We start from the raw sequence: 14,115 nt of genomic DNA, 5'->3' as shown, positions 1-14,115 counted from the left end.
AATGTTTCCTGTTAGACCTATGAGTGCAAACATATGGTTTCTGTCTTTCTCTGCCTAGCTTACTTCGCTCAGCATGACACCCTCAAGGTCCATCCACTTTCCTACGAAGGGCCATATGTCATTCCCTCTCATTGCCATGTAGTACTCCATCCTGAATATATACCACATCTTCTTGATCCATTCGTCAGGTGATGGACATTTAGGCTCCTTCCATGTTTTGGCTATTGTTGACAGTGCTGCTACATCCATATGGCCTACAGGCACATGAAACGATGCTCAGCATCACTCATCATCAGGGAAACACAAATCAAAACCACACTGAGATACCACCTCACACCAGTCAGAGTGGCTACAATGAACAAATCAAGAGACTATAGGTGCTGGCGAGGGTGTGGAGAGATGGGCACCCTCCTACACTGTTGGTGGGTATGTAAACTGGTGCAGCCGCTCTGGAGAACAGTGTGGAGGTTCCTCAAAAAACTATCCATAGAAGGACAGATTATTTTACAACAGCAAGGATGGAGAGAAGTTTGCTGAAGTTGGAAAAGGAAGTTCCCCCTCTTTTGTAGCTTCTATTCCTCTATGAAGCAGAAGACATTGGCTGCAGAGAGCTAGGGAAATGCGTTAAGGAAAATGAAAGGCTAAGGTTAAAATTAAACCAGGATTGGGAGGAGGCCAGGAGGAAAAACGGGCCAAGGTCATGTAGAAGAACTTTCATGAAGAGTAAAGACACTACTTCTGTGGAAAGTCCACCAGGTACTTCTGTTAGCTCACTATAGACTGACTATTCATCTAGATGTGGATGGCATAAGCAGTGAGAATTGCAGACAGAAATCTGAGTCATGAGAAACTTGAAATGCAGTTAGTAGGACTCCTCGATCTGAAGAATCCCCAGGGTTGCTAACGCAATATGTGGCTGTAAAGTAAAGTAAATCCCAAAAAATAGTAACAGTTGTAAGAAGAGCAAGAAGTATGTGATCAGGGGAAGGTCAAAAATAGATTGAAGAAAATATGAAGAACATGATTGACTTGGATAAACCGGCAGCACAGAGGGAAAAAATAAGGAAAGGATACTAGATTCAGAAAATATTATTGAAGACTGTGAGCTCCAGGAGCAAGTTCACCACTGTGGATCTGGGGCCACAGCAGAACCTCAACAAAGATTTGTTGAATTAACAACAAAACAAAACTGCAAGGCATGTAGAATATGTGAATGAGGGGAGCTCATGAGATTGGCTTCCATTTCATATGGCAACAATGATATCAATGGGGAGGTGGCTGTGGAGCTCTAAAAGAACTAGAATTTATGGGATTGGTAAGAGGAGGCTGCTCTAAGTGAGGTGGAGCTGTGTGTCCATGATCAATAAACTACTTTCTCTTTGCCTTACAAAGAAATAGGCAAAAAACAAAACAAAACAAAACAAAACAAAAAGCAGCACCACCTAAATTCTCTCCAAGAAAGCAAAAACCTCTTTTCGTCCCCTGGATGGGCAGCATCCTACTCTTTGCTCAAGTCTGGTACCCAACTAACCTTTGAATAAGTTGTATGTGGGAAAGTGAGCTACATCTTGGTCAAGATGCCCTGCTGCACAGGCTGAGAGGCAGCCTTGTTAAATCACTAGTGCCCTTCCTCTGCCCACCCCCTGGCCCTTTGTGCAGTGGGATCCCCATGCAATCATTGTGAAGCTGTGCTTATTTAGGGAAAAGAAGTTTGTGAAGATATGTATTTTTTCTCCCTCTATAATCTATCCTCTCTACCCTAACTCCTCACACATACTTCCTCCTGCTTTTTTGGTGGGAGAGGCGGGTGAATACTCTTTGTATGTTTTTTAAAATTAAATTTGTTATTTTTTAAAAAGGAAGGGCATTTAACTTCTTGCCCAACTTCCTGTATTGAATTCTTTAGAAGTGGCTAAAAATAACATGGTGGGGGGCGCGAAATGCTAAAACAAAAACTCTCTCACCTACAAGAATGAGACTTGAGGTTCATTTTCTACTTTTGAAGTTCTTCCAACTGACATATATTTTGTATGCCTGCAATAAACAACGTTCTACTGGCATAGCATGTACTATACTCGGCATCCTATAATTAAGCATTTCTAAAATTTCCATGAAGATGTCATTTTAAATACCACAAAGAGATGCTGAGTTTCTTGCATAAAATATAAAACAGCTCATTAACATTTGTACGAAGAACAAAATAACACCTCCACGTTTTAAAAACAAAATACTCTTTTTTAAATCTTCAATTTATATAGGGCTTCTCCTCCTAAGTACTTTGATTAATATTTTCCTGGTGAAAGTGTTTGAGGAAAAGGTGTTAAAATTACCTTCAAGTAATGTAGACATTAAGAGCTGCTCAGTGTGACAGTTACAAAGTGAATCTTCCTTCTATGTTGCAAACTGTCCTCAGAATCAACACTATTCAATACATTTGGAAACTGATGGGAAAAGCATGTAGGCAGTCACTGCAAATCACGTTGCAAAAGCAAATTTTCTCCCTTCCGCTCCCTTGCTTCCTATAGCTCTGCTTTCCTGCCCTGAGTATGTTTGCAAATACATGTCAAAACTGTGCCATAATAAACCTGCTTGAAAATAAATATAGGAATGGAGGAATTAAATATGATGATAATAAATGAAAATATTCTTGTAGTTGGGCTATGTTTTGATTTTAACTATGAGAGTCATTCAGTATAAAAAACTTGTACTTGAATTTACTAGAAGTAAATTTTATTGAATTTACTTAGCAATGTTAACTTTAATTTCTTTTATGTAAGTGATTTTGTTTTGTTCTCTGTTCAGATAAAATGAGTAGATGAGAGGAAATCTTTCTTTCTTCTGTAAACATTGCTTACTTTAGTTTGAAACTAAAATATGGACCAACGGCATTAGTACCAAAATTTTGTAAGGAATGTTAGAGAGAAGCATTTTCCTTTGCTGCATTTTACACTTACACACTAGCACTGAAGCAGGAGCTGGCTCTGAAGGGCAGGGGCTTCCCAAGGATGGACAGAACTCAGATTGGGGTTTATTGTGCAATACAAGGAAAATACCAAGGGAGGAGGGAAGGTTGAGAAACAGATGTAGGATGATGATGAATATAAGATTTGCCCAAGGAGAATATGTGTAAATAGCAGGGGCATTGCCAAATGTTGAACTGAATAAAAGACCCAAAATTAAAGATGCAAATTATAACTTTGTAAAAAAAAAATCAATGTTCATGCCAACAGGAGGACCTTGGCACTGGTGTACCTTTCCCTCTAATAATTAAAGCCAATCTGCTTATGAAGCTGCTCTTTCCTGGATCTTTCAAGTAGCACATCAAACGAGCTAACTACAGCATACTAATGATGCATTATTACTCAACAGCCGTAATCACTCAGGGACTGAAAAAGGTCTAGAAGTGGATTCAACATAATTAAAGAACTAAAAGGAGCCAGGGCAATGAACAGACTGTTCTGGACTCTATTTTGCCACCAGGTAGAAATGTTGATACAGAATATAGTCTTCTAGCATTATTAATTTCCTTGTTCAAAACAGTAAAATAGATTACAATAATTCACATGCTGAAACATTACCACAGAGATAGCTATAGAACTTTAAAAGTATCCAAGTCCTAACCATTGTCTTATACTGTCCACAGATGCAAAGGAAAGGTAATAAAATTTTAACACCTGCAGCTAACAGCAATTTCATTGTAGTAGAATTTACTCATAAGTCACTGTAGCCTTTCTCTAAAAACATAGTGGATACCCAAAATCCTTTTCAAGAAACTCTGCAGGGATCCACAACTGATTCACCTGAGTTGGTCCATGAGCTATACCATTGTTTAGGGTAACCCTCATGTGCTGACACAATAATTAGACCAGGTCTTCATGGTCAAAATGAAACAGTATAGGTCTGCTAAAGCCAAGAGGGCCCAATAATCCTGAGTTATCCATTTAATTGCCAATAAGAATTTATTGAACTCCTTCAACATTCCTGTCACCAATTAGATTCTGAACAAAATAAATAAAATTCAATTTCTGCCAACAAGGAACCTGAAGTTTAATGGATTCATTCCAAGGATTTCCAAACTAAAAGGCAGGTAAGGGAGAATGGCTAGCAATTTTCCAAACAGTAAATTCATTCTTCATCTTCATAATGGTTCTGAAGCCAGACAAACAAAGCATTAAGCTTTTCTACCCAAGCAATTGTCTCCGAGATGCAGCATATGCTTTCCCTTGTTTACTAGTTAAGCACTGAAAAGTAGGAATATAATTTGTATCAATAAATAATACAAATGTACAGCAACAAAATATTGAGTGCATTGCAGTGCTATGGGAAAACTACAGGTTTGGAACCAAAACAACCCCTACTTCTCTACTAATTAACTCAATTACTTTAGCCATGTGACTATGTTCTTTGAGTTTCAACCATCTCAACTTAAAAACAATCTATAATTAAATGCCTATGGTTATGCCAAGTATTAAGTTAAATAACACAAAATAAGCTTCTGACATACAAAAAATGCTCATAAAATTGTGATATTGTGTGGCACCCAGATGGATCACATCCACCAAGAGCATTGTCATGGAAGAAACTAAAATGGAAAAGAAGTAGCATTGACCTTCTGGATATTATTCTCTAAAATATACCGAGACAGAGTATAACAGGTACTTAGAGTGGCTTGGCCATTTATTTACTAGGAGATGGCCCCACTTGCTCATTGGAGCAGCGTAAAGGAGATGAGTAATGGTTCTTCAGAAATCTTCCACTACTACAAAAGGAGGAAAAAAAAACCAACCTAACATTGCTTCTCTGAGAATCAGCTTCTCCAGCTTCCATGTGCTACTTGATCTTTAATTTATGGAGTCAACAGAAGCCCTGTCTTCAGCAGCACAGATGCTGGACAAATAGCTGGGGCATTGATTTTGGTATTTGGCCAAACTGTTGGCACCATTATGTTGACTGAATATCACTGTCTCTAATAAAAATGGTTTATGTGGAATCTCAAGGAAGGAAGAGGACCAGCTCACTGTAGAAAAGGAGAGAAAGAAATCCACTTAAGAAGTGGTATTTCCTCTTGAGCCACTTGCCCTCTGTGTTTGAGCATTATGTAGTTATTTCTTAATGTTCATTTTCTGCTCTTTACTTTGTATTAATGCCACCAAACATTAGGCAAAAGAAGTATAAATATAATTTAGTTATTCACATCAGTGCATATTTGCATTTAGCATTTATTATTATAGTATTTAATTACATTTATGTAAAATATACACATTTAAATTTTTAATTAATTCTTTTACTGAAACTAACAGCATTAGACAAAAAATGATATATATTCAGAAAAATTTTAAGAGTTAATAGAAAGTTACTTGTCTTGGTTTCCCCCTAAAAGCTAAATCCAGATATATATACACAACATGAAAAAATCATTAATAATTATTTTTAGAGCATTAGGTATTAGCACAATCAAGTATAGGTTAGTGATGGAAAAACATAAAATTGCAAAAAACTCAAATAACTTACAAATTGCAAATGAACTTTAATTTACAAATTATTATTGTATGAAAGAATATGTACTTCAATAGCCTTGAGAAGTAGTAACAAATATATAAATTTGCTGTTTGAGATTCTTTGTTATAACAGTTGATCTTCTATCATTATGTATATATATAACTATATATATACATATATATAATATGATGGTATAGTATATGTGTGTGTGTGTGTGTGTATATATACACTCACACAATTTTATATAAAAGTGATCTATATGCCATAAGTTTATATAGAACATACCAAATTCAATTAGCACAAGGGCCACACCCTCATCACAGAATACTCACATATGGAAGCCATATACACATCACCAGCACATTCACCTTTTAAAAATACCAATTTTATTATCTTAATAAACCTATAGCCAATAATTATAACCTAAGACCTTGTTGTCAAAAGGGCACATGTTCATATCTCAACTCTGCACTCTTTAGCTTTGTGACTTCCAGTTAATTAACCCTTCTGACTGTAAACTTCAGTAGTCTCATCTAAAATTAGAATATCAAATCATCTCATTGCCATGAGAATTAAATAAGTTAATGCATGTAATATACTTAACAACATGAATGAAACATAGCCATTAGTCTTTGACGGCATCGCTTTTGATAGCATCTTTGTCTATGGAATGAAGTGAAGAATTTTTAGCACAACTTTTTTTCAAGATTCTAAATCCTGTTAGAATCACTTGGGGAGGTTTTAATGAAAATAATGAAGCCTAGGCCCCAACTGAATGAAAGCATCATTATTCTGTTTGTGGAGCATCATTATTTGTTATGATGCATATAAGACGCTACCCCATCCAGTCCAGCCCACTAATCTTTCTTTTCTTTTCACTGGTCTTTTACATGACTCACTGTGTCTGTGATCCCAGTAATAACAGAAGATGTTGCTTTCCAAACATGCCATTTATTGTCAAAATTTTATTAATTAGATTAGAAATTATATTGGAAACATAAAGATAAATGTAATAAAGCTTAATTCAAATTCACCTGAGGGGGGTGAGGGAGAAGAAGGCAATGTCCTGACTGATACAACTGATTGCATAGATCTGGTAGAAATAGATTCAGGTGCACAATATTATGAAAGGTGTTCATGTGGGTAGTGGTGTGTACTAGATCGAATGTTGTCCACAAATAACTTATAATCACCTTGAACCTCAGAACATGACTTATATGGTAATAGTATCTTTGCAGATATAATTAGTTAATATGGGGTCAAACTGGCTTGAGGGAACCCTAAATCCAGCAAATGCCAATAACTGGTGTTCTTTTAAGAAGAGAGCAAACACACAGCCCTCTAGATAAGAACACCATATGAAGACAGGAGTAGAGACTGGGATGATGCAGCTACAAGCCCAAGGGTGCTGAAAATTTCTGGAAGCCACCAAAATCTAGGAAGAAGTAAGAAAGAGCTTTCAGAGGGAGCAAAGATCTGCTAACAAGTTGATTTTGGACTTCTCAGTACCCAGAGGTATGAGAGAATAAATTTCTGAAGTTTTAAGCCAAAAAGTTTGTGGTAATTTGTTATAGCAGGCTCAGGAAATAAATATACAACTCTAATGGCAAGAGTAAATTTTTTTTGACAGCAGTGTAAAAATAGTTCCAGGGCGGTCTCCTCTCGGCACGCTGCAATATAAACCCTGAAAAAAATTAGCGAATCACTGTGTCCAAGAGCTGGTTCCCACTCATACTTATTTAGAGGTCTTTCCTTTCTGTAGCATAGATTGTAGTGCAGTGCATAGTTTTTCCTGGTGGTGAAATGGCCCTCTGTGTCTCAGGCTAGTCATGATCTAGTGATGAGGACCCCCAGGAACGCAGTCGTCACTTAAGATTGGCCTGGCCATATCACACCATGAGAAGTCTATATCTGGCACAACTAACACTGAATTGTTCTTCTCAGATTTCACCTTCATGAACTCAATGGTTGATAGCAGTACCTGAAGAGATCTGTGTGGACATCTCCCTGATAGACTCTATCTCCTTCAGTAGAGAAAACTAGCCTTACCCAAATCTTAGTCTATGAGAAAGTGGGAAAAAAAGGCATAAATAATCCAGTCGGACTCCTCTCACCCTTTAGTCTCTGGCCTGTGCTTCCAAGTGTCAAATCTGTTTAGAAGCAGGAGAGAACACTGAGATAGTCCACAGAAGTCAGACTCCGATAGGGTACAGAGCAGAGTAGAGAAAGTTGGATTGCAGATCTGGAGGGGCACACAAAAGCACAGTGGCCTTCTAAGAAATGAATAATGGATCTGGCATAAGATATAAGTCGGAAAGAAAATGAAATGTTTTATTCTTTGATTGTGTCCATGATTTTAAGTAATAAAATAAGATGACAAATTATAGATTCAGACCTTTCAGGCAAGTCAGCCAAAATATACTGAAATCATCATAGTATCTCAACTGACCAGCCTTGAAAGAGTTGACATGCATTCTTCCTCTTCTAACATTCTCACAAATCTTATTCCAAGTATTACTTCTACTCTCTGTCCATGGTCTTTCAACCAATCTGCCTCTAAGAAGCTCCTAGATTCCATGTCTGAAATTAAATGCAAAGGATAGGTGGGTGGTTCCGAGAGCGAAAATGAGCAACCAGCCAGGCTGGCATGATTGATTTGGCTTATGTACACACCAGGCAAATCAATATAATCTCCTTGAAGAAAGAATTTTTTAAACTTTCAAAGGACTTTGCTGCTAATCCAATATGCCGTAGTACCTCAGTGAATCCAGCTGTGATGCAGTAGAGTCTAGTCACCTGATGAAGTAATCACCTTTCATATGGTTGTTGTGAGCCATCAAAGAGACAAACAGCTAAAGCAAGCAGTTAAATGATCTGTCGAAAGACAGAAAAGAGCAGTCTGACCAGGGCAGAGCAGTCAAGTCAGTAAATCCTTCCCCCGGGGGAACACTGCTGCCCTCTGTCTTCTTGAAGGGATGCTTACTATTTTTTTATAGAGGAACGAGGCTGGCTTTGTGTGAACAGCATGACATCCATGATCTTGGGTAACTCAAGATCAGAAGGAAAATTGGTTAACTTAGACTTGGTTAACCAAAGTAATTGCACCTAAAGACATGGAGGATGCCTGTAAGATTGAAAGTTCCTTTTTAAAAAAGGGGAGGTTGGGGCGCCTGAGTGGCTCAGTCAATTAAGCTTCCGACTTCAGCTCAGGTCATGACCTCACGATTGGTGGGTTCAAGCCCCCCCCCCCCATGAGTTGGAAACTGTTTCAGATTCTGTGTCTCCCTCTCCGTCCCCTTCCCCAATAATGCTCTTTCTCAATCTTTCAAAATAAATAAATGCTAAAAAGAATTAAATGAAAAAGGGGAGTTGTTTATTTTAAGAGACACAATGTGAGTAGGGGAGGGACAGAGAGAGAATTCCAAGCAGGTTCCATGCTGAGCACAGAACCCAATCCAGGGCTCCATCCCAGGTCTGTGAGATCACGACCTGAGCTGAAATCAAGAGTAATATGATTAACTGGCTGAGCCATCCAGGTGTCCCAAGATTGAAAGTTTCAAATGAGACTCTCAAATTCTTCATTTACTGAGTAGACATATATTGAAAAAATATTTTACCTGCCATATCTGAAATAGTATTATTTCACCTAAAGTTACCTGGGTAAGTAATAAAGTACTTGAAACTCCAACAAAGAGAGATTTTTTAAAAATTAAACTATTCCTACAAAATTGCTTAGAGCTTCCTATGCCCTAAGTATCTGAATAATTGCCTCAATTTTTATGCCATTTTAAGTTCAGAGACATTCTCGTTGGTACTTTGAATTCATGATTTATTGAGTATAGAGTTTATTTATTAAAGTAGAAACTTGGATTATGTGAAGAATGACTTTTAATTATACTCTAAGCTGAAAAAAGTTATTTATTTTATTTTTCAAAGGCTAGTTATTCAAATGTCACCCAAGTTATGAAATTACACCTATTCTTATACACAGAAAATACTTCTTCAAAAAATGTTTAGTTTTACTGCATAAATTTTCTTATCTCATAAATATGTCCCCACAGCTACATCTACAGATGTGTTTAGGTATTTAAAACTTCTGAGAGCCAGAAGCTAGATTACTTGTCAATTGTGTTCAATATAAATTTGCCTAACATTATTTTAAGCCCAGTCTATAAAATGGTTATTACACATTTGAATAAATTTAAATTCCAGTTTAAGAAACAACAGCAAAATCATTTAGGTTTAGCAAAATATTTTGATATTTCTGTTCTGTCATGCATTAAGTTATGTATTCATCAAACATTTATGGAGGAATAGAGTAGGTATTGAGACAGAAATGATGCCTACTTTCAGAAAATACACAGTCTAGCTTGGTATTCATACAAATGAAGAGACCACTTATTAAAATAGTACCCAAAGAAGGAGCTGATGCCATCTTTAAGGGTGGCTGGAAATAAGAAATGTAAATGTGCAGAATCTTGATTGAAAAGGTCCAAAGACTTGGTATAAAAACTCTTAATGCTGCAACCCAGTGACCATGAAGACAAGGCTGTCTTTCTCTACTAGCAATATAAAAAGGAAATTGGGTTTTTGTCCTCTGCTCTGGAAGTCATAAGGTTTTACATCCCGTCAACACCTCAGTACTTCAGTAGCAGATCAGATACAGTTTACTCCTCTTACAGCCTGACAGAGGCAGTGTGGGCAGATCTCGGTTTATCTTCCAGAGTCACCATTTTCCTTGAGCAAGTTTTGTAATCTCCCTGCACCTCAGCACCTCAGACTCCTCCTTAGTAAACAGAAATGATTTTGCCTGTCTCATGGGATTGACATGGATGTTGAAAGTAATGCACATAGAGCGCCTCAGAAAAGTTTCTATGGTCACCAAATGAAATGGGGTATGCTGTCATTAGTGGTAATAAATAGTAAGAGCTGTAGCTAGTGTACAATAGTGATAGCTCTGTGGCACTTCTATACCAATAATAGTAACAGCTGTTCTGAACTTGTAGGAGAAGCAGCTTCAGAAGTACAGAAAAAAAGAAAAAAAAATGTACCTGGGTGGCTCAGTTGGGTATGCGTCAGACTCTTGATTTCCACTCAAGTCCCCAGGGGTGTGGGATCAAGCCCCACATTGGGCTCCACACTGAGCGTGGAGTTTGCTTGGGATTCTCTCTCTTCTTCTCCCTTTCTCACTCTTGCACTTTCTCTCTCTCTCTCAAAAAAAAAAAAAAAGTAAAGAAACTGAGGGCCTGGAGGCTGAATGCCTTGCCTAGGATTGAATAGTGCAGATTTAGCTTGAACATGATGCTCTTAAATCTGACTCCAATCCTCTTCTCACAATATTATGCCACCTTCTTGAAAAGGATTGTTTCTATAAACAATTGTTCAAGTGTTATTATCAAGACAAACAAAAAATTATTCAAGGACGTTAGCTCTCTTAATAAACAATGTAAATAGTCACATGTCTGAAATCTGAAATCATCAAGCAGTCATTAGACAGGAAAACAGATCTAGTGAAATATCAACTTCAAACAATTGATCTATTATTTATATATAAACAACACTATGGAGAATTAAAAAGAAACAAGAGTAGCAAAAAAAAAGCTTTTAAAATGTGAAAAAAAAGCCTTCAGGAGGTCATTCTAAACAATTGGAATTATAACTCTATATTGGCTTATTTTGTTTAATGAGACTGCAGCATTATTAAAGGAAAAACAGTTTTATTTTAGCAGTGTCATTATAGTGCACTTACTAGTTTTAGCAGCACTCAGAGAGAAAATGGCTGGTAATATCCAGGCTAAGCATCCCCCAAATGTATTTAATTTGCATTAAGCAAAGAACACTATAGCAAATGCTTAGAAACCTCTCTCCAACATCTTTTCCTGTCGCTTCCCACAAACATCACCCAGGCTCCAGCCCTTATTATCTTGCATTTCACTATTAAAATAACCTGCTATGTTATCTCTTCCCCCTCACTATTTTCCCTTGCCAGTTCACGCCTACACTCTTTTCAGGAGAACTTTCCTTAAGCACTGCTCTGATTATGTCTCAGTGCTATGAACAGACCTGCAGTGCCTCCCTAAACTCTAAACACCTGACCATCACCTTTACTTGAATCTACCCAAGCCCAGTTGCAGTAACTCCTCCAACAGCTTACCTACACCTAATTGCTGACTAAATGTTATCTATTAGTTGTTTCTTAAATATTCACTGCACATTCTCATTTCCACCACTTTATGTATTTACCTTAATTGTTCCTATTCCCAGGCCCACTTCTAAAATCTGAAAGCCTATACAACACAGTGGTATATATATCCAGGATCTTAAATTGTTGATAGAGAGATAATTATATAAACCATGGAACAGGAATATGATAAAATGGTGTTCATTTTTTAACTAATATGTTCTAGAGATTTAAAAAAAATTTAATGTTTATTTTATTTCTGAGGGTGAGAGAGAGAGAGAGTGAGAGAGAGAGTGCAAGCAGAGAGGGGCAGAGAGGGATACACAGAATCTGAAGCAAGCCCCAGGTTCTGAGCTGTCAGCACAGAGCCCCACTCGGGCTTGACCTAACAAACTGTGAGGTCATGACCTAAGCTGAAGTCAGACACTTAACCAACTGACTGAGCCACCCTAGGCGCCCCATATTCTAGAGATATTTAAGTTGACCCTTGAACAACCTGTGTTTGAACTGCACAGGTGCACCAATCCATAGATTTTCTTTTTTAAATACAATACAGAACAATAAATGTATTTTCTCTTGCTTAGGATTTTCTTAATAACGTTTTCTTTTCTCTAGCTTACTTTATTTAAAAAATATAGGGGCACCTGGGTGGCTCAGTCAGTTAAGCATCCAGCTTTGGTTCAGGTCACGTTTTCGTGGTTTGTGAGTTCAAGCCCCGTGACCGGCTCTTTGCTGACAGCTGGGAATCTAGAGCCTGCTTCGAATTCTGTGTCTCCCTTTCTCTCTGTCCTTCCCCCAGTCACACTCTGTCTCTCTCAAAAATAAATAAACATTTTTTTTAAAAAAAATACAGCATAGGCGCACCTGTGTGGTTCAGTTAAGTATTAGACTCTTGATCTCAGCTCAGGTCATGATCTCACAGTTCCTGAGATCCAGCCCCACATCCATGCCGGACATGGAACCTGCTTGATATTCTCTTTCCCTCTTCCTCTGCCCCTTCCTTACTTGCACATGCTTGCTTGCTCTCACTCTCTCTCTCTCAAAAATATATAAATAAATAAATACAATAAAATAAGACAATGGGGCTCCTAGGTGGCTCAGTTGGCTAAATATCTGACTTCAGCTCAGGTCATGATCTCAGGCTCATGGGTTCAAGTCCCATGTCAGGTTCTCTGCTGTCAGTGCAGAGCCGGGTTCAACTCATTTGTCCCTCTCTCTCTGCCACTACCCAGCTCAGGCTCGCTCTCTCTCTTTCTCTCTCTCAAAAATAAACATTGAAAAATAAAATAAAATAAATACAGCACATAATACATATAACATACAAAATGTGTTAATCAGTCAGTTATGTCAGTAAGACTTCTGGTCAGTGGTAAACTATTAGTAGTTAAGTTGTGAAGGAGTAAAAAGTTGTAAGTCGATGGATTTTCTGAGTGTGCAGAGCAGGGGCAAAGGGGATGGAGGGATATTGGTGCCCTTAGCTCCCATATTGCTCAAGGGTTAGCTGTACATTAAGACAATATATGCAGTTATACATATAATATGAATCATTTTTACATAAAAATATATTTTCAATGTACATATAAGAGAAATAGGAGTTTATCTGAAATAAAAGTTTAAATCATAGTAGTGAGTTTTCCTGGGTGATATGAGTGAATTTATATTCTGTCCAGAAGATAGATGTTTTGTAATTCCTTACACCAACCACATAGCATTTAGACTTTTATAATTTAAAAAATATTTTTAAAAGTTGACTCACCTATTAATTTCAGTCAAAATACATATTTCTTCATGAAATCTTGGGCTATGGCTCAAGTGGATTGCTCATTTCCTTCTTTTAAGGCATGGGCATTTTGAAAACCTCTCTGACCATATTCCCTTGCATATTTGGGACACAATATTGAAGAACTTTCTCACCTAACTGTGTCAATAAGACCAAATTCTTTCTTAAGTATCCAGTACTCAAGCTGCATAACCACCAACTACCATACCAGTTTTACTTTTAGAAGTGAGAATTTAATCCTAATCTATTTAAAGGACATTTTGTTTTAAACAAAAGTAGTTCACTTGTTTTTTTCTCCCCAGTAAACCAGGTGTTACTTAGAAAGTACTCTTCAACCATAAAGCTGTGAAAATGACTACATTAATAAAAATGTTAACAAGTTGAAATGATGAAATCTTATTATGTAACGAGTGAAATACATTTAAAAAATAACAATTCTCAGGTGCCTGTTATGTATTATGCCATTCATCTCTCACCTAGTATCCTCTTTGGAACTTATTACTGTCAGTAAACTGTGATCTAGAATACTTGATAATAATGTTTTTAGTTTAGAGTCGTGGATAGACCTTGGAAAAAGGAGCCAGTGAAATATATGCTTTTATTCACTCATAATTTCAGAATCTTTTTTCCTGAGCATACTTATTTCATGAGCACA

The sequence above is a fragment of the Suricata suricatta genome, chromosome 2 (genome assembly GCF_006229205.1).
Source record: "Suricata suricatta isolate VVHF042 chromosome 2, meerkat_22Aug2017_6uvM2_HiC, whole genome shotgun sequence".
Taxonomy (NCBI): Eukaryota; Metazoa; Chordata; class Mammalia; order Carnivora; family Herpestidae; genus Suricata; species Suricata suricatta.
Note: the sequence above shows the minus strand (reverse complement) of the source record.